The sequence below is a fragment of the Arachis hypogaea genome, chromosome 13 (genome assembly GCF_003086295.3).
Source record: "Arachis hypogaea cultivar Tifrunner chromosome 13, arahy.Tifrunner.gnm2.J5K5, whole genome shotgun sequence".
NCBI lineage: Eukaryota > Viridiplantae > Streptophyta > Magnoliopsida > Fabales > Fabaceae > Arachis > Arachis hypogaea.
The window spans coordinates 34753189-34775928 of NC_092048.1; positions in this window are offsets into that span (position 1 = coordinate 34753189).

The following is a 22740-nucleotide window of genomic DNA, read 5'->3' on the forward strand; positions in this document are numbered from 1 at the left end:
AATATTCCAAACCTGTGGACAAAAGGCCACCCCTACATGTTGTGCGTGTGTGTATACATCTTTGATGGCAGCGATTTTGTGTTTCTTTTTGCACATATATAGAGACAGCTATGATGGCGAGGGTCCGGATGGTTATTCATTATACATATCATGATCATGGGTTGTTTCTTGGTGCTTATGTTAGTTGTTGATGACCCTAATCATCCATCTATCTATCTATCTATCCCGTGTATTATCCTCAAATCAAAGGTCGTCTTTTCTGCTTAGCTTCATTATAATCGCATATATGTTATTTCTTGTTTGATCACGTAGCCAAGACACAAAGTTATTATTGGCAAAAATAAAAATTAGGAGGCTCGTCTCATGGAAGGGGAGTAGGGGACAAGGAAAGTGACTTAAACAAATATTCAAAGGATTAGGTTGGTTGCCCAAAAGGGTAGCCATGTGATGGCTATGACGGTGCAAAATCATGCTGTCTATAGACACTTCCATTCACCCTATACCTTTAATTTCATTTCCTCATGTTTCCTGTATATATATATGGTAATTAACTGGATCATTTTTCCGTTGGTTTTAACCAAGAAACTTTTTCTATCGACTAATATATGTTTTTTTTTTAATTTATATGTTCTAAAATATTTATATGTAAGTCACAGTTTTGTTTAAAATACTATTATTAGTGTTTTTCAGAGAAAATAAAACATCTTGTAGTGATTGCAATGAGGTGAGGGGATATATGTTGGATTTCTTCATAAAATCAGTAATTTCCGTACCTCTAGCCATTGCCAATAAATTCTTTGATTTAATTTGGAACTTTCAATTCTTGAATCACAGAGAGCCAAATGGAATCAAGGTGTATTTTTTGTTGTTCTTTTGATTAGAATTGGGGACCCAAATTTTATAATGTTTATGATGAACAGTCGTGTTCTTTCCATCAAAGAACAGACCAACTGTCAATATAATAATAAATAATTACAATACCACTCAAACTAATTTCTATATTAACAAATTGGACCACAATTAGAATAAAAATTCTAACATTCTCCCACTTGGTCCAACATTTGTTATGTATAGTTTGTAATTACATACTATACTTAAACAATTAAGACAAATTACACGAATCATAGCGGTAGTTTCTCATTAATCGAGTATTACCTTCTATGTATCACAATGTAATATCTCATAACTGAATAAACTCTTCATGTGGTATTTCTGTAGGAATAAGCCCAATGCTTATTCTAGGTCCTTCACTGAATTTTATTTGTCATTCTCAATCATGTATGCGCATATATACTGACCAAATGAGAAACAAACAATAATAGGAATTTCATATCCAAATATGTCATATAATATAACATGAGTCATATAAGTGACATTACAGAACATAAACCCATACTAGTAACATGATCCTTAAACAATCCTGGTGGCATGCCTTTTGTCAAAGGATCAGCTATCATCTGTTTAGTACTAATATGCTCTATCTGTACCTCATTAGACCTAACTCGGTCTTTAATGGCTAAGTACTTAATATCGATGTGCTTACTTCGACTACTACTTCTATTATTCTTAGCCATAAACACAGCAGCTGAATTGTCACAATATATTCTTAATGGCCTAGAGATACAATCCATAATCTTAAGCCCGGAGATGAAATTCTTTAACCAAACACCTTGTGATGTAGCCTCAAAACAAGCAATAAACTCGGCTTCCATGGTAGAAGTGGCTACAAGTGATTGTTTTGCACTCTTCCAAGATACTGCTCCATCAGCAAGCATAAAGATGTATCCTGACGTTGACTTTCTAGAATCAACACATCCCGCCAAGTCTGAATCTGAGTATCCAACAATTTCTAAATTGTCGATTTGTCTATATGTAAGCATGAAGTCCTTGGTCCCTTGAAGGTACCTTAAGACCTTCTTTGTAGCTCTCCAATGGATAATTCCTGGATTGCTTTGATATCTTCCTAACATGCTAACAGCAAAAGCAATGTCAGGTCTTGTACATACCTGAGCATACATTAGGCTTCCAACAGCTGAAGCATAAGGAATATTTTGCATCTGTTTCTTTTCAAGTTCATTTTTGGGACATTGATCTAAGCAGAATTTGTCACCTTTCACAATAGGTGCAACACTTGGTGAACAATTTTGCATTTTAAACCTCTCAAGAACTTTATTAATATAGGCTTCTTGAGATAAACCTAAAATTCCTTTATGTTTATCTCTATGAATCTTTATGCCAATGACATAAGATGCATCACCCATATCTTTCATATCAAAATGTATATAGAGAAATTGTTTCACTTCATGTAACAACCCTAAATCATTTGTTGCAAGCAAAATATCATCTACATATAAGATGAGAAATATGATCTTGCTCCCACTAACCTTGTGATATATACATTGATCAAAAATATTTTCAATGAATCCAAATGAAGAAATCACATTGTGAAACTTCAAATACCACTGTCGGGAAGCCTGCTTAAGACCATACATTGCTCTCTTAAGCTTGCAAACTAACTCCTTACCAGCACTTGAGATAAACCCTTCGGGTTGTCTCATATAGACCTCTTCTTCCAAATCTCCATTAAGAAAGGCCGTTTTCACATCCATTTGATGCAATTCCATGTTAAAGTGTGCTACCAATGCCATAATGATGCGGAAGGAGTCTTTCTTTGAAACAGGAGAAAAGGTTTCCCTGTAGTCAACTCCTTCCCTTTGAGTAAATCCTTTGGCAACAAGTCGAGCCTTGTAGCGCTCAATATTGCCTGATGAATCCTTCTTGGTTTTAAATACCCATTTACAGCCAATGGCCTTTTCCCCATCAGGCAATTCTACAAGATCCCAAACTTGGTTATCTGCCATAGAATTCATTTCATCCTTCATAGCATCTAGCCAGAAATTGGAATTACGACTTTCCATTGCTTGTGAAAACGTCGTTGGGTCATTTTCATCACAAATATCATAGTCAGACTCAGCAAGATACACTACATAGTCACTAGAAATTGCAGGCTTTCTTATTCTTGTTGATCTTCTTAATGTTACATCATCAACCTCTTGTAAAGGTAGTGGCATAACAGGTTCTCCCTCTTCTTGAAGTTGCTCTTGAGCAATATGTTCTTGAACAACATTTTCATTATGAAGAGTTTGATCCTCCACCATATGATCTACTTGAACATTATCTTCATGATATGGAACATTAGTAATAGGTTGTTCTACATTGACCCTATTTGTATGGGCATTGTATTGAACAATCATTCTTGTACATGGAGAGGTTTGATAAACATTATCATTCTCAACAACTTTAAGAGGATGATTTCTCCCACTTTCCACATCATGCTCTAAAAACCTTGCATTTCTAGATTCAACTATTTTACTTGAATGGGAGGGACAATAAAATCTGTAACCCTTAGACTTTTCTGCATAGCCGATAAAATAGGCACTTATCGTCCTTGGGTCCAACTTCCTTTCTTATGGATTATAAACCCGAACTTCAGCAGGACAACCCCAAATACGTATATGATTCAAACTAGGTTTCCAACCTTTCCATAGCTCAAATGGCGTTTTAGAAACTGCCTTTGTTGGAACTCTATTTAATATATACGCAGCTGTCTTAAGGGCTTCACTCCACAAGGATAAAGGAAGATTGTAGTTGCTAAGCATACTCCTCACCATATCCAGCAAAGTCCTATTTCTTCTTTCAGCTACACCATTTTAATCTGGTGTGCCAGGCATGGTGTATTGTGCCACAATACCATGCTCTTAAAGATACTTTGCAAATGGACCAGGTGCTTGTCCACTTTCAGTATATCTCCCATAGAATTCTCCACCTCTATCTGATCTCACGATCTTAATTTTCTTTCCGCATTGTTTCTCTACTTCAGCTTTATAAACTTTAAAAGCGTCCAATGCCTCATATTTATTATGAAGCATATAGAGATACATATATCGTGAATAATCATCAATAAAGGAGATGAAGTATTTCTGACCACTTAAGGACATATCAGGACAACATATGTCAGTGTGAATTATTTCTAATATGTCAGAACTCCTTTTAGCACCTTTTTGAGACCTTTTGGTTTGCTTTCCCTTAATGCAATCCACACAAGTATCAAAATCAGTAAAGTCTAGAGTTTCAAGAACTCCATCACTTACTAATTTCTTTATTCTCTCAATGGAGATGTGTCCCAACCTTCGGTGCCACAACATGGAGGATTTTTCATTCATACCATTACCATGCATAATCATAAGACTAGATGGAACATTATTAGCTAAATGGACTTTAAATAAATCACCAATTAAAGTACCACGTCCAATAATATTAGAATTTTTAATAATGTCAACAGAATCATCATAAAAATTTATACATAATCCTTGTTTTACAAGTTTAGATAAAGAAATCAAATTTTTAGAAAAATCTGGAATATAAAAGGTTCTTTCTAAATCTAAAATACAACCAGTACTTAATACAAGCCTAAATGTTCCAACAGCTTCCACACGTGAACGCATCCGATTGCCCATATAGATACTCAGTTCACTTCCTATCGGTTTCCTTTTCCTTATGAAACCCTGCATGGTATTTGAAATATGAATTTCAGCACCAGAATCAATCCACCAAGTGTCATGACATATTTCAACAAAATTAGATTCAAAACACACTGAAGGAATAAGATCACAAAGGTTAATACCTTTCTTTTCAAGCCAAACTTTAAATTTTGGGCACTCCTTCTTCATGTGTCCTTTCTTTTTACAAAAGAAACACCGTGCACCTTCTTTCTTCATAGGATGGGATACAATACCCTTTCCTTTCTTCTTATGAGCTTGCTTTTTACTACCCTCATTTGTCACTAATAGTGCACTTTCACCAAGTTCCTGAATTAGCCTTCCTTCCTCTTGCACACACATCACCAGTAATTCATTAATGGACCATTTTTCCTTATGTGTGATATAAGAAATCTTAAATGGTCCGTACTGGGCAGGAAGAGAATTCAGAATAAGATGCACCAGAAATGAGTCAGAGATCTCAACCTCTAAAGCTTTCAGTTGTGCTGCAATGTCTCTCAACCTCATGATGTGTTCACGCACACCTCTTACGCCGGTAAGCCTCATAGATGACAATTGTGTCATTAGGGTGCTTGCAAGTGCCTTACTAGAAGACTCAAACTGTTCATCAATAGCCTTCATATAATCCTTGACATTCTTACAATCAGGAATTGAACCTCGGATACTAGCTGAAATACGAGACTTAATGAACATCATACTTAAACGATTGGATTTCTCCCACCGTTCGTATAATGCTACCTCGGCTTGAGAACTAGCATCAGTAGGTGTCGGAGGCTCTTCCCTATGAAGAGCATAGTCAAGGTCTGCACACCCTAAGTGAAAGAGAATCTTATCTTTCCATTCTTTATAGTTGTCACCACTTAACAAATGAACTTCAGATACAGTTTCAGATATCATTACTGCTGCAAATAATAAATCATGCTAACATTACTCAACTTTAAATAGGCACATCAAAATCCATAATATATGATAATACATGCCAATGCAAGTCATATCAAAATAAATATAAATTATAGTGTCATTAAAATCTACCTGTGGGCAAAGATTTTAACACACATAATATTTACTATATGAACTAAAGTATTGAAACTAGAAAATAAAATACTACTTCTTAATACTTGTAGGCTAATTAAGAAGTAAAAAATATTTTCTATTTCAATCTAATTATATGTGAATAACATAATAAATTCCTGTGGGTAAGTTTATTATATAGTTCACAACAATTACAAATATATTATATTAATATTTATGTGATTTCTTTAAATATAATTATTATTAAGGATGTTGTGGCTACTCCTCAATAAATCATATATTAATCACAATATGATATGCAGCGGAAGAATTTATATTGCATGCAAATATAATCATTAAATAAATAAATTCAATAACATGATTAATATCAAAAGTGAAGATGATCTAGTGGATAACTATTTTGCCAATATTTAGAAGATCCAAGTTCAAACCTCACTCCAACCAAAATTTGAATTTTATAATAAAATTTAAATTTTGAAACACAACAACTTCAATGTAAAAGTAGAAAGCATTTAATATTATATAACAAACAAAATTCATCCATTGAAACAAGTTTATTCTGTTTTCTTTCTTCCACCGTCTTCCCTTTCTTCTTCTCTCTTTCTTCTTCTTTTTTTTTTTAATTCAAGAATAAGAAAACTTATGGGAATCATGGAAAATTATACTATTATGAAGAACAACTACGACACAAATTTAGGAGATTCTTTTCTGAGAATATTATTTATTATTCTCTCTTCTTATGGTACGTCAACTTTAACTTTCAATGATTTTTCTTACTTATTTCAAAATTCATACTATACATTCTTCTTTTGAAAAAAATTTATCAAAATAATGCACAGTAATCAAATTTTTAAATGGCAAGGCAGAGACAATTTTGCTCTGATACCACATGTTAGATTTCTTCATAAAACCAGTAATTTACGTACCTCCAGCCATTGCCAATAAATTCTTTGATTTAATTTGGAACTTCCAATTCTTGAATCACAGAGAGCCAGATGGAATCAAGGTGTATTTTTTGTTGTTCTTTTGATTAGAATTGGGGACCCAAATTTTATAATGTTTATGATGAACAGTCGTGTTCTTTCCATCAAAGAACAGACCAACTGTCAATATAATAATAAATAATTACAATACCACCCAAACTAATTTCTATATTAACAAATTGGACCACAATTAGAATAAAAATTCTAACAATATAGACAATTGTTTACATTGTTTGGGTTTCTACTAGATTGTGGAAAGGGATGACAAAAAAAAAATTCTATATTCAAAACACAGGCTAAATGAAGACCTATGAAAGATTTATGAAGACGGGTAGTCGTTCTTGCAAATAAATAAGGACCAGCGAAAACATGGATTTTTTTATTTTAATAAATAAATTAATCATAATAATTATTAAAATAAATAATTTAAAAAATATTTATCGAAATAAATATCCATCTCTGATCTTGTTTATACTCTTGTCTCGTTTACACTGTAAACAAGATATATGTAGTTTTTTAATTTTCATTTATCTCGTTTATGGTGTAAACGAGATATACTGTAAACGAGATATATCTATTTATAAATAATTAAATATAATTTTTAAAAATAATAAAAAATATTAATGATTTAAATTGAACAAAACTCTTAAAAATGGAACGTTTCAAATAATAAAAAAGATAGACGATTTTAAATAAAAGAAAAGATAAACCGTCCATTTTAAATGATAGGAAAAATAGACTGTCCATTGAAAATAAGCACGTCAACACATTTTACGCCCACTATTAATATAATTACCTTTTTACTGGCCTACTATTAATACTATTATTTTTAATTGACAAAATTTTTAAATTTTGTATGTACTCTTTTGAGTATTAATTTTTAAATTCAAATTATATACATTTCAAATTTCGTTTATGGCATAAAAGTACATAAAATTTAAAATATAATTTACATATAATTATATTTTAAATTTTTTTTGTTGTACAGAAGTATATACAAATTTAAAATATATTTAAATTTCAGTAATATTATAATTAATTTTGATAAATATTTTTTAAATTATTTATTTTGATAAATATTTTTTAAATTATTTATTTTAGTAATTATTATAATTTACTTATTTATTAAAATAAAAAATCCGTGAAAACATAGGTATTCCGTATCACAAAAATCTGTTAAAATTTTTTTTTTATAATGAATATATTATATAAATTTTTAATGTATATATTAAATTATGTTGAATTGTGTTAGATTGTATTAAATTATGTTAATTTGTGCTAAATTATATTGAATTATGTTATTTTTTGTTAATGTTTTTATTTTTTAAAAATATTATTCATCAATACTCAAAAAAAATTAAACGGAGACTCATAATAAAAAAGAAACAAAAAAATGTTGTTAAAATATGATAAAAATAGACAAATACAATAGAAATTTATATATGAGAATATAAAAGAGTTGTATTTTGGTGATATTTTCACGGTATAATATTTGATAATTTATGAGAATAAATTTTTTATTACAAAAATATGATACACAAGAACAAAAGAATTAGGATAATGTAAACTTATAAATTTGATGTGTGTTAAAACTTTTTTTTATGGTTTATTTATAGATGAGGATTTTGAATTAAATAATAGTAGGATATTATTTACATAACCTATTTACTAAGTAAAAACACACTATGAAAACCATGTTTTATTAATTGATAATATTACATACTCTATTATATAATGCTCCATACTTCATAATATGACATTTATAATAACAATTATTTTATAACACTCCCTCTTAGATGTCATTAGAAATATGTCTCATTAAAAATCTTGTTAAGAAAAATCATACGAAATAAAAATTCGACTAAGAAAAAAAAAAACAATATCTTTTATAACGAGAACTGTCTCATTCAAAAACCTAATAAAAAAATCCAATGAGATAAAAACCTAATCATTAGGAAAAAGAGTATAATCTCTCCCCTTTTGATAACATCAAATAAGATATCGAAAGCAACACATTCCAATTCTAGCTATGTACCAGATTTTTAAAGAAGGATTTAGGAAGCGACTTATTGGTAAATAAGTATGCCAAATTATCATTTGAACGTTAATTGTTCCTTAATTTTGAAGATCATGTGTGAAAAGAATTTGGGAGAAATGTATTTTGTTCGATCACATTTGATATATCAACTTTTAAGTTGAGCAATACACATCGTATTATCTTCATACAACGTTGTAAAAGCTATCTTCTTGTCAAACAATCAACATGATGATTGAATATATCTAATATGGTCGTCATCAATACGAGCTATAACTCGGTTTTATGACCATCATCAATACGAGCTATAACTCAGCATCACTTATTATAGCTCGGCTTTTATGAGCTATAACTCGGTTCCGTTTATTTTCTTATCATAACCGATACCCAAACGGCACAACGATCAGATACGTTATCAATCCCCTTCGAGCCGACATAAATGCTCGAACCGTAACTGACAAGAAGCACACCATACAAAAGCAAGGTAAAGTATCTTCTTCAATAGGTTCAGAATACACAATATACTGACTTAAGTTCCGGAGTGCTTTTGCAGGTACACTCCTCCCCCCCCCCCTTTTTTCCGACGATCATATTCTCGCATCATATCAGAAGGAGAAGCTCGGACTCAAAGGTTTGGACGATCAGCCTCCGAGGATATAGTTCAGCAGTCATCCGTCATTAGAAGCCGACCTATTCTACAGGCAAGAACAATTGGCGCCACCGTGGGGCCGAGGAAATAGATCTTTTCTGCTGGTCCCATTACTTCTTGTCGCATCCATGGCTGACGTGCCACCTCCTTCTCCATCCGAGCTTCTGCGGATGATAACCGAGCTACAGCAAACCAATCAGCGTATGGCAGAGGAAAATCAAAGAATGGCTGCCCAAATTGCCGAATTGAATAATGCCCGGATCGAAAACAATAACGCTCACCAACATCAACAAGACGATGAAGAGCATCATTCCGACCCATCCCACGTCTCGGAGACCATCCGAGTCGAGGGAGCCCAGCCTGAAGACGAAAACAAAGAGCCTGATGAGCCCGTGGGGCCCTTCACGCCAGAAGTAATGAATTTCGAGCTACCAAAAAGATTCACTTTGCCACTAACCCTCACACCTTATGATGGGCTCGGCGACCCGAAGAAATTTCTCAAAAAATTCCGATCAATAATGATCGTTAACGGTGCATCAGATACTGTCTTATGCCGTTGTTTTCCGAATTATTTATATGGTCCTGCACTTGATTGGCTGTGTGCTTTGCCTGCAGGTTCTATCTCATGATTTCAGCAGCTGGCCAAGCTATTTGAAGAACACTTTGCTGGGTCTGTAATTTATCTCCACGACTCCGATTATTTGAACACAATCAAGCAGGGACCTAATGAAAGCCTGAAGGAATATATGACCCGCTTCACGAAAGTCGCTATTAATATACCCGACCTCCACCCCGAGGTCCATCTGCACGCAATCAAAAGCAGACTCCGACCTAGGAAGTTCCAAGAAACCATCGCAGTAGGCAAGCCGAAGACCCTTGCTGAGTTTCGTGAGAAAGCCAAAGGCCAAATTAATATCGAGGAGCTTAGACAAGCCCGGAAGTCCGACAAAATATATTACCGAGACAAGGATAAAACTCCAAGCACTAAGAAAAATTTTAAACTAACCACTCGATTTGATTCTTATACACAGTTTAACATCAAGAGAGATGATATCATCAAAGAGATCCTCAATTCAAAGCTCATCAAGCCACCAAGGAAGGCCGGAACCTACCAAGATACCAAGAATGTAGACAAGTCCAAATATTCTGCCTTCCACCAGAAGCACGGCCACACTACCGATGACTGCGTGGTCGCGAAGGACCTCTTGGAGCGGCTAGCTCGGCAAGGACACCTTGACAAGTATATTGGCGGTCACATCCAAAAGCATACCACACCTACCTCAAAAAATGACTCATCCGAACAACTTCACTGAGGAAAGGAGAAGGCATCCTCGAACCAATACGAAAAGCCACGAGGTATAATTAATTTTATTTCAGGGGGATACGCTAGTGGAGGGCAATCAAATTCGGCCAGGAAAAGATCATTCCGAGCAATTTGCTCGGTGGATGGACCACAACGCAATACCGAAGCCGCGAACCAACTTCCCCAAGTAACTTTTACACACGCAGACTTCAATTCCAGTATTCAGAACTTAGATGACCCTGTGTTCATTACCCTTCAACTGGGAGATTTGTTGGTAAGGAAAGTACTCCTAGATCCCGGAAGTAGCGCCAACGTTCTGTTCTGCTCAACATTCCAAAAGATGAAACTCATCGACAACATACTCCAGTCAACAGGGGGAGACCTAGTCGGTTTCTCGGGAGAAAGAGTTCCGATCTTGGGTTCAGTGTGGTTGCAAACCACACTGGGTGAGTATCCTCTTTCCAAAACATGTGATATTTAATATTTAGTAGTAGATTGCTTTAGCCCATATAATCTCATACTTGGCCGACCTTTCTTAAACAAGTTCGGTGCAATTGTATCTACAGTTCACATGTGTGTTAAGTTTTCTCTGCAGGACGATCAAGTTGTAACGATTCATGGAGACCATAAAGAATCCCGCCAATGTTACAACATCAGCATGAAATTCCCAAATCGTTCAAAGCAACAAGTCAACAATGTCGACCTCGGCACCAGCAACTCGGCACTAGCCGACTTAGATCCAAGAGCCGACTTTCTTGAAAGACCTACACCATCAGATGACTTACAAAAAGTTTATTTCAACAATGATCCTAATAAATTCACTTATGTAGGTACATCAATCAGTGCAACGGAGCTAAAGGACATCGCTGCCTTTCTACAAGAGCAAGCCGACCTATTTGCATGGACGCCTTCGGACATGCCCGGCATAGACCCACAAATCATCATCCACAAACTAGCTATAAATCCGACCGTCCGACCAGTACAGCAGAAGAAGAGAAAACTCGGCGATGAAAAGAAAAAAAGGCATCCTTAGAAGAAACTCAAAAGCTAATCAATGCGGAATTCATCAAAGAAATCAGATTTACTACCTGGCTTGCGAACGTGGTAATGGTAAGGAAACAAAACGATAAGTGGCGCATGTGCGTCGACTTTACTGACCTAAATAAGGCATGCCCAAAGGATTCTTATCCTTTACCATCCATAGACTCTTTGGTGGATAACACATCAGGTTATGCTACCTTAAGTTTTATGGATGCGTATTCGGGCTATAATCAAATCCTCATGCACCCATCCGATCAAAGTAAAACGGCATTTATCACTGATTTTGGTAACTACTGTTATAAAGTTATACCTTTTGAATTAAAGAATGCAGGAGCAACTTACCAACGTCTTATGGACAAGGTCTTCGCCAAACAAATCAGTAGGAACATCGAGGTGTATGTCGATGATATGGTCGCCAAAACAGAGACTGGCAAAAACCACATCGATGATATAGCAGAAATCTTCGGCGAAATATGCCGCTACAACATGCGCCTAAACCCAGAGAAATGCGCATTCTCTGTTCAAGGTGGTAAGTTCTTAGGTTTTTTACTCACAAGCAGGGGCATTGAAGCAAATCCTGACAAATGCCGAGCTGTTGTCGATATAGTAAGCCCAAAAACAGTAAAAGAAGTACAGCGCTTCACAGGAAGACTTGCTGCACTATCAAAATTTGTACCATGCTTAGCTTCAAAGTCTTTTCCTTTTTTCCAAACAATAAAAAAGAAAAACAAATTTCAATGGAACGACGACTGTGAGAAAGCTTTTTCCAAACTAAAAACAACTCTCTCACAACCGCCGATTTTGCAAAAACCCCTCTAAGGGGAGGATTTATTCTTATATTTATCAGTTACTGATTGGGCGATAAGTTCTGCTCTTGTTACAGAAAGAAACAAAGTTTAGCATCCAATATACTTTGTCAGCAAAACTATTTAGCACGCCGAGCTCAACTACTTGACAATAGAAAAGCTCGCCTTAGCCCTAATATTTTCGGTGAGAAGACTCCGACCTTATTTCCAGAGCCACGTAATCTATGTCCGAACAGATCACCCATTAAGACAGGTGCTACACAAACCAGAAATTGCAGGCAGGCTTATTAAATGGGCAATTGAATTATCAGAATTCGACATCAGATATCAATCAAGAGGACCAATTAAGTCCCAGTTCTTGGCCGATTTCATCGCAGAGCTTACGATACCTACAGAAGAGAACCATACAAAGCAATGGACTTTATATGTAGACGACTCATCCAACAATGAGGTTTGTGGAGCTGGCATCCGTCTGGAAGCAGACGATGGCTTTGTCCTAGAACATTCCATACACCTATCTTTCAAAGCCAATAACAATCAATCTGAATATGAAGCCCTAGTCGCAGGACTCCGACTTTGTTTGGATCTCCAAATATCTGCCATAAAGGTACACTGTGACTCCCTATTGATTGTACAACAGGTAAATGACATTTTCCAGGTACGAGACCCTCTTCTTTTTAAATATCTACTGTTAGTAAAGGATTTAAGTTCAAACTTTTCAAAAATTGAAATACAACACATACCACGAGAACAAAATCATAGGGCAGACATTTTATCCAAACTAGGCAGCACACAATCCCACTCATCTACACTACATCAATTCACTATAACATCCCCAAGAGTAAGCCTAACAGATGTGTTAAGTGTTACACAGGAACAGGATTGGAGAAACGACTTCATAGAATATTTACAAGCAGGTCATATACCAGATTATATAGACAACAAAAAGAAGTTTCGCCGACAAGCGTCTTTTTTCACGTTACTCAATGGAACATTATACAGGTGAGGATACACTCGCCCGCTGTTAAAGTGCCTTAACAAAGCTGAAGCCGACATAGCATTGGCCGAGGCGCATGAAGGAATTTGTGGAACACATACAGGAGCTCGGAGCTTAACATCAAAAATCCTCCGCGCTGGTTTCTTTTGGCCGACGTTGAAACATGATAGCCAAAACAAGGTACAGACTTGCGACAATTGTCAAAAATATGCACCAATCATACACATGCCTGCCGAGCATATTCATCATTCTGATGTTACTTGGCCTTTCAACCAATGGGACCTGGATATCCTCGGTCCATTCCCAACAACACCGGGCCAGGTAAAATTTCTCATTGTTGCAATTGATTATTTCTCAAAATGGGTTGAAGCCCAACCTTTAGCTAGGATTACATCCCAACAAATGATTTCTTTCATTTGGAAAAATCTTATTTGCCGTTTCGGCATCCCACACCATATAATCACTGACAATGGTCACTAGTTCGTCGATCAGAAATTTCAAATTTTTTTGCAGAACTTTAAAATCAAACAGCCTTTTGCTTCGGTTGAGCATCCTCAGACAAACGGATTAGCCGAAGCAGCAAATAAAGTCATCTTACATGCACTCAAGAAGAAGTTAGACGACGCTAAAGGACTCTGGGCCGAATTAATACCTGAAGTCCTTTGGGGATATAATACAACACCTCAATCAGCAACAAAAGAGACACCATTTAGACTTGTCTATGGCTCTGAAGCGATGATACCACTAGAAATCTCGCAAAGCTCTATCAGAACTAATCTCAGTAGTCACGATGAAGCTCAGAAAGCCGAGTTAGATATCATCGAGGAAATAAGGGATATAGCAACACTACGATAACGTGCAGCGCAACAGGCAATAGCTCGGTGACACAATAAATCGGTAAGAAGTCGATCATTTCAAAAAGATGACTTAGTACTTCGTAAGACAGAGAATGCTCGGAAACCACCCTCCCACGGAAAGCTCGCAGCAAACTGGGACAGCCCATACCGAGTAACACAAGTCCTCGGTAACGGAGCATATAAGCTAGAATCCCTAAATGGTTCAATCCTACCTAATACTTGGAATGTTTCCTCCCTTAAAAAATTTTATAGTTAAAAGTCGGGGTCAGGGTTGTACTCTTTTTCCTACTACCAAGATTTTTTCCCAAAAGGGTTTTGCTTGGAGAGGTTTTAACGAGGCTAGCCTACCTGCACCTTTGTATTCAAAGGTCTAACATTTTACTGTATATGACAAATGAGTTTTTTCTTATTCTCCTTAACTAACGAATTATACTATCAGTCATCTTCATTATTAAGCGATGCCATTCTATCTATTGTTCATAAAGTTCCAACAACGAAAATACTCGTCTAATCACAATCTGCCTATACTCGGCAATCATATTGTACAAACGGAAATATTCCGATCAACTGAGCAATGCTCTTTCCAAAATAAAAAGCAACTCCAAAATATGCCACATAATCAAAGGCAAACAATCTTAAAATCCAAACAACACAATCCAAGTTCAAAAGCATCACATACTACTATCTATTACATCTACAGCAGCACAGTATTCAAACAAGCATATAAAGTTTTATAAAACAAAACATAATCATAAACAGAACACATTAAACATTATCAGCCTCATCTTCGGTGTCACCATCATCCTCGGCCATCGTGCCATCACAAACAATCTTCCCAGGATCCATCTCGGATAAATCCACTTCTGGTGCCAGAAACTTTGCTTGTAAGAGAGCCCTTTCAAATCCTTCAACGAACGAATCCAAAATCTCATCACCTTTCTTTTTCTCCATTTCCTTTAGCTGAGCGGTTACTTCAATCAACCGAGTTTGCACGCTTGCCAAGTCAGCCTCCTTCTTCTTCAAATCCTCAACATCGTTAGCGTAATTGTCTTTGGTCTCTTTCAACTGCTTTTCAACATCAGCCAATTTAATCTCCAGCTCAACAACCATACCTTTACTCTTACTTAACTCTTCTTTTATCAGTGAGTTTTTCTCCTTTTCAACTGTCACCTCCTTATGTTTCAACTCCTGGCTACGACCCAAACTTGCTAGCCTCAGGCCAACAACCTACAACACACCATCACAAAAAGTTAAAAATCACTGCCCCAATAAAATCATAATATAAACAAGGCCAGATAATTACCTGCATATACTACCCGATGGCCGTTTCCCTAACCTCATTAGCCAGAGACACATCGGCCGAGGATTGGCAATACTCATCTGCCACAACCATATAAGGATAATCCCTCCCCCATACTGATAAACCATCACTCTGATCAGATATCTCATGAAGCTTTCCATGATTAATCATAAAAGCCCGAATTTCTTCCAAAGGAACCCCCTGCTCTTTCACACCAGAATCTTCTTATAAGTCCACCACGTCCGACTTCCTCTTCTTCAAAACCACTTTTGTCCGAACACGAGGGGGCTGCGTAACTTCTCCAGCCACAGCCCCTTTTTCTCGGTTAGATGATGACACTTCCTTCTCAAGATTTTTATTTTTAAATCGGCACCTCAGGGATGCAGCTGAAACTCCAGGATATTTACTACCTGCAAAAACACACCATATGTTACACATCCATAGAAGAATAATATATACATCACATAAAACCCCAAACTCACCCAAATACTCCAACACAGCATCCTTATTTTCTTCCCACTTGAGTAACTCATACATAGATATCAGCTCTGTACGATCAATATTTTCAACCAAGAACTCAATCAAACAAATATTCGTCAGAGATATGACCTTGGAACCGAGTATATTTTGAGTTTCCGAGCACTACCACAATGGAAACCTCTCGCCCAAATTCTCATCAGTATAAAAAGGGAAGTCCTTTTCCTAACTCCTAACCTTAAGGAACATCTCCTTAAAATCCTTAAAAGATGATTTATACAGCTTGAATATACCAAACCCAAGGGTGCTATTCAAATTTATCCAGCCTCCCTTCCACACCCCCTTTGCTTGGAATAAAGAAAAAAACAGATCCACTGATGGCTTCTCTTCAAGAAATTCTATCAGAATCTCAAAGGAATGGAGGAACGCCCACCCGTTCAGATGAAGCTGAGAAGCAGCATAGTTTAAATGTTTCAAAACTTGGCATTCAAACTCTGTAAAAGGCAGCCTTACTCTCAACTCTTCTAAGACACAGCTATGCATATAAAAAAATTTGAACCCCTGCCCACGATGGTGAACCCTATCATCAACACTACATGGCAATAACTCAACCTGAACTTGGCAACCAGCCCTTACAACCTTCGCTGCACTCACTTCCTTCACAGCAGCTTTATCACAGAATAAAGAAACTCGCGATCTCACATCCTCACTGACCCAGTCGTAGGACCAGTCTATCTTATCCTTCTTCTCCTTCTCAAACCCCATCAGAACACAAAACAGAAAAACGAAAGGAAGAAGACGCAGAGAAAAATAAAAATGAGAGAAATGGCATGCATACCTCTTTTACTCATTCTGATTTTCCAAGTAGCAGAAACCAAGGGTCAGTCATAAACAACTTGGTAGCCACACCAGTAACTTAACCACACACACAAGTAACTGTTACTCTATCAAATCAAACGGTAAAGTTGCTTTGGAAACATAACAAGCTTTAAATGCTCCAATGAAACTTTCTCTCTCCCCACTAAAAGCGGACACGACCTCCCACATTCAACAATAAAATTTTCTTTTTAATGAAGTACGTTGAACTGGGAGCTCACCGTGGTTACCTATTTAAACCGAGTTATAACTCATCAAGAAGCTCAACCTGCTTCATTAAAAAACTCTCCTCAGGCTAAGCTTGGGGGCTGTGATATGGTCATCATCAATACGAGCTATAACTCTATGACCATCATCAATACGAGCTATAACTCAGCATCACTCGTTATAGCTCGGCTTTTATGAGCTATAACTTGGTTCCGTTTATTTTCTTATCATAACCGATACCCAAACGGCACAACGATCATATACGTTCAATCCCCTCCGAGCCAACGTAAATGCTCGAATCGTAACTGACGAGAAGCTCACCATACAAAAGCAAGGTAAAGTATCTTCTTCAGTAGATTTAGAATACACAATATACTGACTTAAGTTTCGGAGTGCCTTTGCAGGTACACTTCCCCCCCTCCCCCCTTTTTCAGACGATCATATTCTCACATCGCATCAGAAGGAGAAGCTCGGACTCAAAGGTTTGGACGATCAGCCTCCGAGGATATAGTTCAGCAGTCATCCGTCATTAGAAGTCGACCTATTCTACAGGCAAGAACAATATCTAATCAAACTCCTGAGTTAAATGTATTCACGACTTGCCTCATGTATTGTAAGTATTTTAGCATAATTGAAAGATGTTGCAACTATAATTTGTTTCGTAGATCTCTATGATATAGTTGTGTCATTAAATGTAAACAAGCATCCAGTTTAGAATTTACCTTTATAGGGATCAGATAAATAATTTATATCTACATAGCCAACTAATTGTGACTTGGATCCACAAGGATAAAATAATCCCATATCAGTCGTTCTACGAAGATATTGAAACATATTTTTTATTTCATTACAATGTCTTCTAGTTAAAGAGGAAATGTATCTCGCTAATAAATTTACAGCAAATGCTATCTTGGGGCGTATATTATTAGCAAGATACATTAATGCCCCTGTGATACTAAGATATGATAACTCAAGACCAAGTGTTTTTTCATTTTCTTCTTTTAGTCGGAATGGATCCTTCTTCACATCTAGTGATCTAATGATCATTGGATTCTTACTGAATGTGATTCGTTCATATAAAATCTTTTTAAATATTTTTTGTGTAAGTCTTTTGATGAATAAATACCCCTTTTGTTACATACTCAATTTGAAGGTCAAGACAAAACCTTTTTTTTAAAATCTATCATCTCAAGCTCTTTTTTTCAGAGCATTTATGATTATTAGGATCTCGTTAGGAGAATCAATAATATTTAAATCATCAACATACACAGCAATTATAATGAATCCATATACATATTTTCTTATATAAATACATGGACAAATATCATCATTTTTTAATTCTTTTTTCATCAAAAACTCTATAAGATAGTTGTACTACATCTATCCAAGTTGTTCTAAACTATATAAAGATCTTTGTAATCTAACTGAATATATCATCCTAAAAAATTCTCTTTAATTAGATGATTGATATCTTTAGTCTTTTAGGAACTCTCATATAAATATCATAATCTAATGACCCATATAGATAGACTGTGATCACATCTATTAGATACATATTTAACTTATGATATGCAGATAAGCTAATAAAATATCTTAAGGTGATTGAGAGATTCGTTCTCATAAGTAAGGGTCTAGCAATCAATTGGAGGTGTTTAATAAGTAATTCTGCTAGTTCATTTTATTTATGAACAAGCTATTGGATGTTCAGCACTAATACCAGTAGTCATATAATAAGCATCATAGGATTTGGAAGTAAATTCACCAACATTATCAAAGTGAATTGTTTTGATTGAATTTTCTGAAAATCGTGCCTTTAATTTTATAATTTGCACAAGTAGTTTTGCAAACGCCAAGTTGTGAGATGATAATAAGCACACATGAGACCATCTTAAATATGCATCTATTAGGACCATAAAGTATCTAAAAGATCTAATAAAGGATGAATTGGGAAACCTATATCACCTTGAATCCACTCAAGAAATTCAGGAGATTCAAATCTAATATTTGCTGCTGATAGTCTTATAATCAGTTTTTCCTGAAAATATGAAGCACAACATAACTCGGTGAATTGAAGAATCTTATGGTTGTTCAATAAATGTCTTTGTGAGTTTTCAATAATCTTTCGCATCATTGTTATTATAGAATGATCTAATTGATCATGCCAAATGATGAATTCATTTAGGCTAATAAATTTCTGGTTTACTATAACATGTAATTCAATTGCACTAATATAAATATAAAATATATAAGAAAAAAGTATAAACAATTTTTCTAATATAACTTTTTTTATTTCAATCACAACTTATAATATATAAAGACTCTTTATTATTCTCATTTATTATCTCAATATGATATCTATTCTTACGGATATCTTTATAACGCAACAAATTTTTTTGAGACTTTATAGATAATAACGCATTATTTATAATGCGATTTAATTTGTTCCTCTAGAAAATAAAATAACAACTCTTCCAAAGCCATTAATCATTTTACTTATATTAATAATAGTAGCAACACTTGCCTTTTTATGTATAAGATTGGTAAAATAAATTTTACTTTTAAGAATAATATATGTACTTGCACTATCACTGACAAATGTCTTTTCTTTGTATCTTCATCATTTTTTTCACAAAAAAGAATAAACATGTAAAAATACAATTCAATATATAATTTATCTTTAAAATTAATTTTCTTATGAAATTCATAATTCAATTATTTTGTTAATGCATATGTAATGTGCTAAATCATATTCTTACTTGCATAGCTATTTTATTTATTGTACACATATTATAATGGTACAAATTTATTTATTAATTATTTGAAACTTACATAGAAGAAAAAATTTAAAAATAAATACATTTAAATATAAATAAGTAAAATTATACCTACATTGATATATCAAAAATCAAACAAAAACGTGAAAAAAAAATATTTAACATTTTTATTATTGATCATCATATGATCAATATTTTTTTTTTTTTTTTGCATTTCTAAAAAAATTAGGCACATCTTGATGAGTTGCAATAGGAGTAACTTTTGAGATAAAATTAGTTTTTATCTTTTTCTCATTCTCTTTTAAAGATATTTGGTAAAGTTTAACAAAGTGCTTTGGTGAACCATAAGTAATGCGATCAATGACCTTTACCACCACAATGATGACATTTGCTCTCTATATTTTTATTGTGTCCATTTTTTTTATTATCTTACTTTTTGTAGGATTTACCACCACAATGATGACATTTGCTCTCTATATTTTTATTGTGTCCATTTTTTTTATTATCTTACTTTTTGTAGGATCTTTTATTATTGAAGAATATTTTTTTTTTCTTTTGTCATATTTGTTACTGAAATAGTGACCTTTATCATTTTTTGGATTACAATGTCTCACATTCACCTCAGAGAACGGAGCAGAGCTAGAAGGGCGAGATTCATGATTTTTCGTGAGCAATTTGTTATTCTGTTCTGCCACAAGAAGATATATGCAATTAATTCAGAATATTTTATAAATTTTTTCTCTCGATATTACTGCTGTAGGAACATATTCGAGTCATAAAAGGTAGAAAATATTTTCTCTAACATATATTTATTAGTAATATTTTTCACACAATTTTAATTTTAAGGTTATTTTGAACATTGTGAAATTATATTCAGCGATAGATTTAAAATTCTGTAATCACAAATATAACCACTCATATTGGGCATTTAAAAGAATCATGGTGATAATATATTTTTTTAGGCTCTTCCATAGTTTTAGTAAGATATTCAATTTTTCAATCATTTGTCAATGTCAAAATATATTAGGATCAATTAGCATTTATTAGAATTATTTAATATATCTAAATATTTATTATAGAATATTACGTCTTTATTATTTCGATTCTCTTAATACCTATAAATACTCTTTTATATTGTATCATTCTATATAACTTAAATATACACAAATCTTTTCTCTACTGCTCTCTCTTACCCTTTCTAACAGTCAAGATAATAACGAACGAAAATCATTGCAATAGCGCGATTCTTTAGCGTTGTATTATTGTTTGCCTTAATGGCATTACCAAGACCCATTGAATAAAGTAGATTTTAGTATCTACAATCCATGATGAATATTTTTTTCAGAATATAAAATGGTATAACTTTCAAACAAAAAAGATTTGACATGATTAAATTTTTTTATCTTACAAACCTTCGTGTTGATAACGTATTGTAAAAATATGATATAAGTAGATAAATAAGAGTAGAGATTTATATATAAAAATATAAAAGAATTATACCTTGATGATATCTTTACAATATAACACTTATTAATAATTTGTGAAAATAAATTTTCTATTACACAAATATTATACAAGAGCTAGAATAATGTAAATTTGATACGTGTTAAAAATTTTTCTTTAAAACCTATTTATAGATAAATATTTTGAATTAAATAATATATAATAAAATATTATTTATCTAACCTACTTACTAATTAGTAAAAATACATAAAAAAAACTCATTACTTATTAATTGATAATATTTCATCATCCACTATGTATAAAAATTTCCAATATTCTATTATATATGATAAGGCTCCATCTTCCATAATATGACAACCACAATAATGACCATTTTATAACAAACCCAACATTTTTAAACAGAAATGGATTAGATCTCTCACCCAAGAGATACTCATTGTGATCCCTAATTGTCGAGGTCAAAGAATGGAGCGCGCCGATGGAATTATAAATGCGAATGCTATGTTTGTGAATTGGATTAGTTTATATTTTTCTATGTATATATTATGGGTATTTGTGGTTCAAGTATTACATACATTGTTATAAAGATTCTATTCCCATGGGAATTAAAGATATCTAAAGATAAAGTAAAAATTGAAATGATGGTATTTTGATTCTTTAAAATCAAATTTACTTAAAAATAATTTTTCAAACTTTGAACCAAAGATGAGAATATAATATTCCCATCTTAAAATTTTTTCAGGAATTATTTATAATTCCTTCCACCACACACGCACACCTATGGGTAATAGAAGCAGGAATGAATCTATGAATAGAACAAATTGCTACCAGTTACCATATAATGAGTTTGACAGGAAGAATTGAGGAAAAGAAAGAAGGCATGGATCCGAAGATGAGAGGGGTAAACTAATAAGTAGGTACGGATTGGTACCGAGAGGTCCACTAAGGTTCTCACATCACATGGGAGGTGCAGAAATAAATGGGAGATTCTAGTTACAGAAAGCGATGTGTGATGGGCATGGATGGGTTGTACGGTGTATGCATGTGGGGAAAAAAAGAATAACGAACGGGGTCAGTCCGCACTCCACAGTAGTCATAGTGGCCACTCACTCGTGCGCTCATCGCTCTGTGTCTGCCGTTTCCCTTGTTCCCTTCTTTTCTCAGCTCTGACCAAACCTCCTTTTTCACCTTATACTCTCTGTTTCCTTCCTCCCCTTCATTATCTTTTCTTTCCCAAATTCCCCAACCATTTTAATTTCCTCCATCCACCAACAATATATAATATTATTTTATTATATACTTTCTAAAGATCATGTAAGTGGAATTCGGCAGGATGCAATTCTTGTTCAAAAAGGAAAATGCAGATTAGTCACAGTAGCA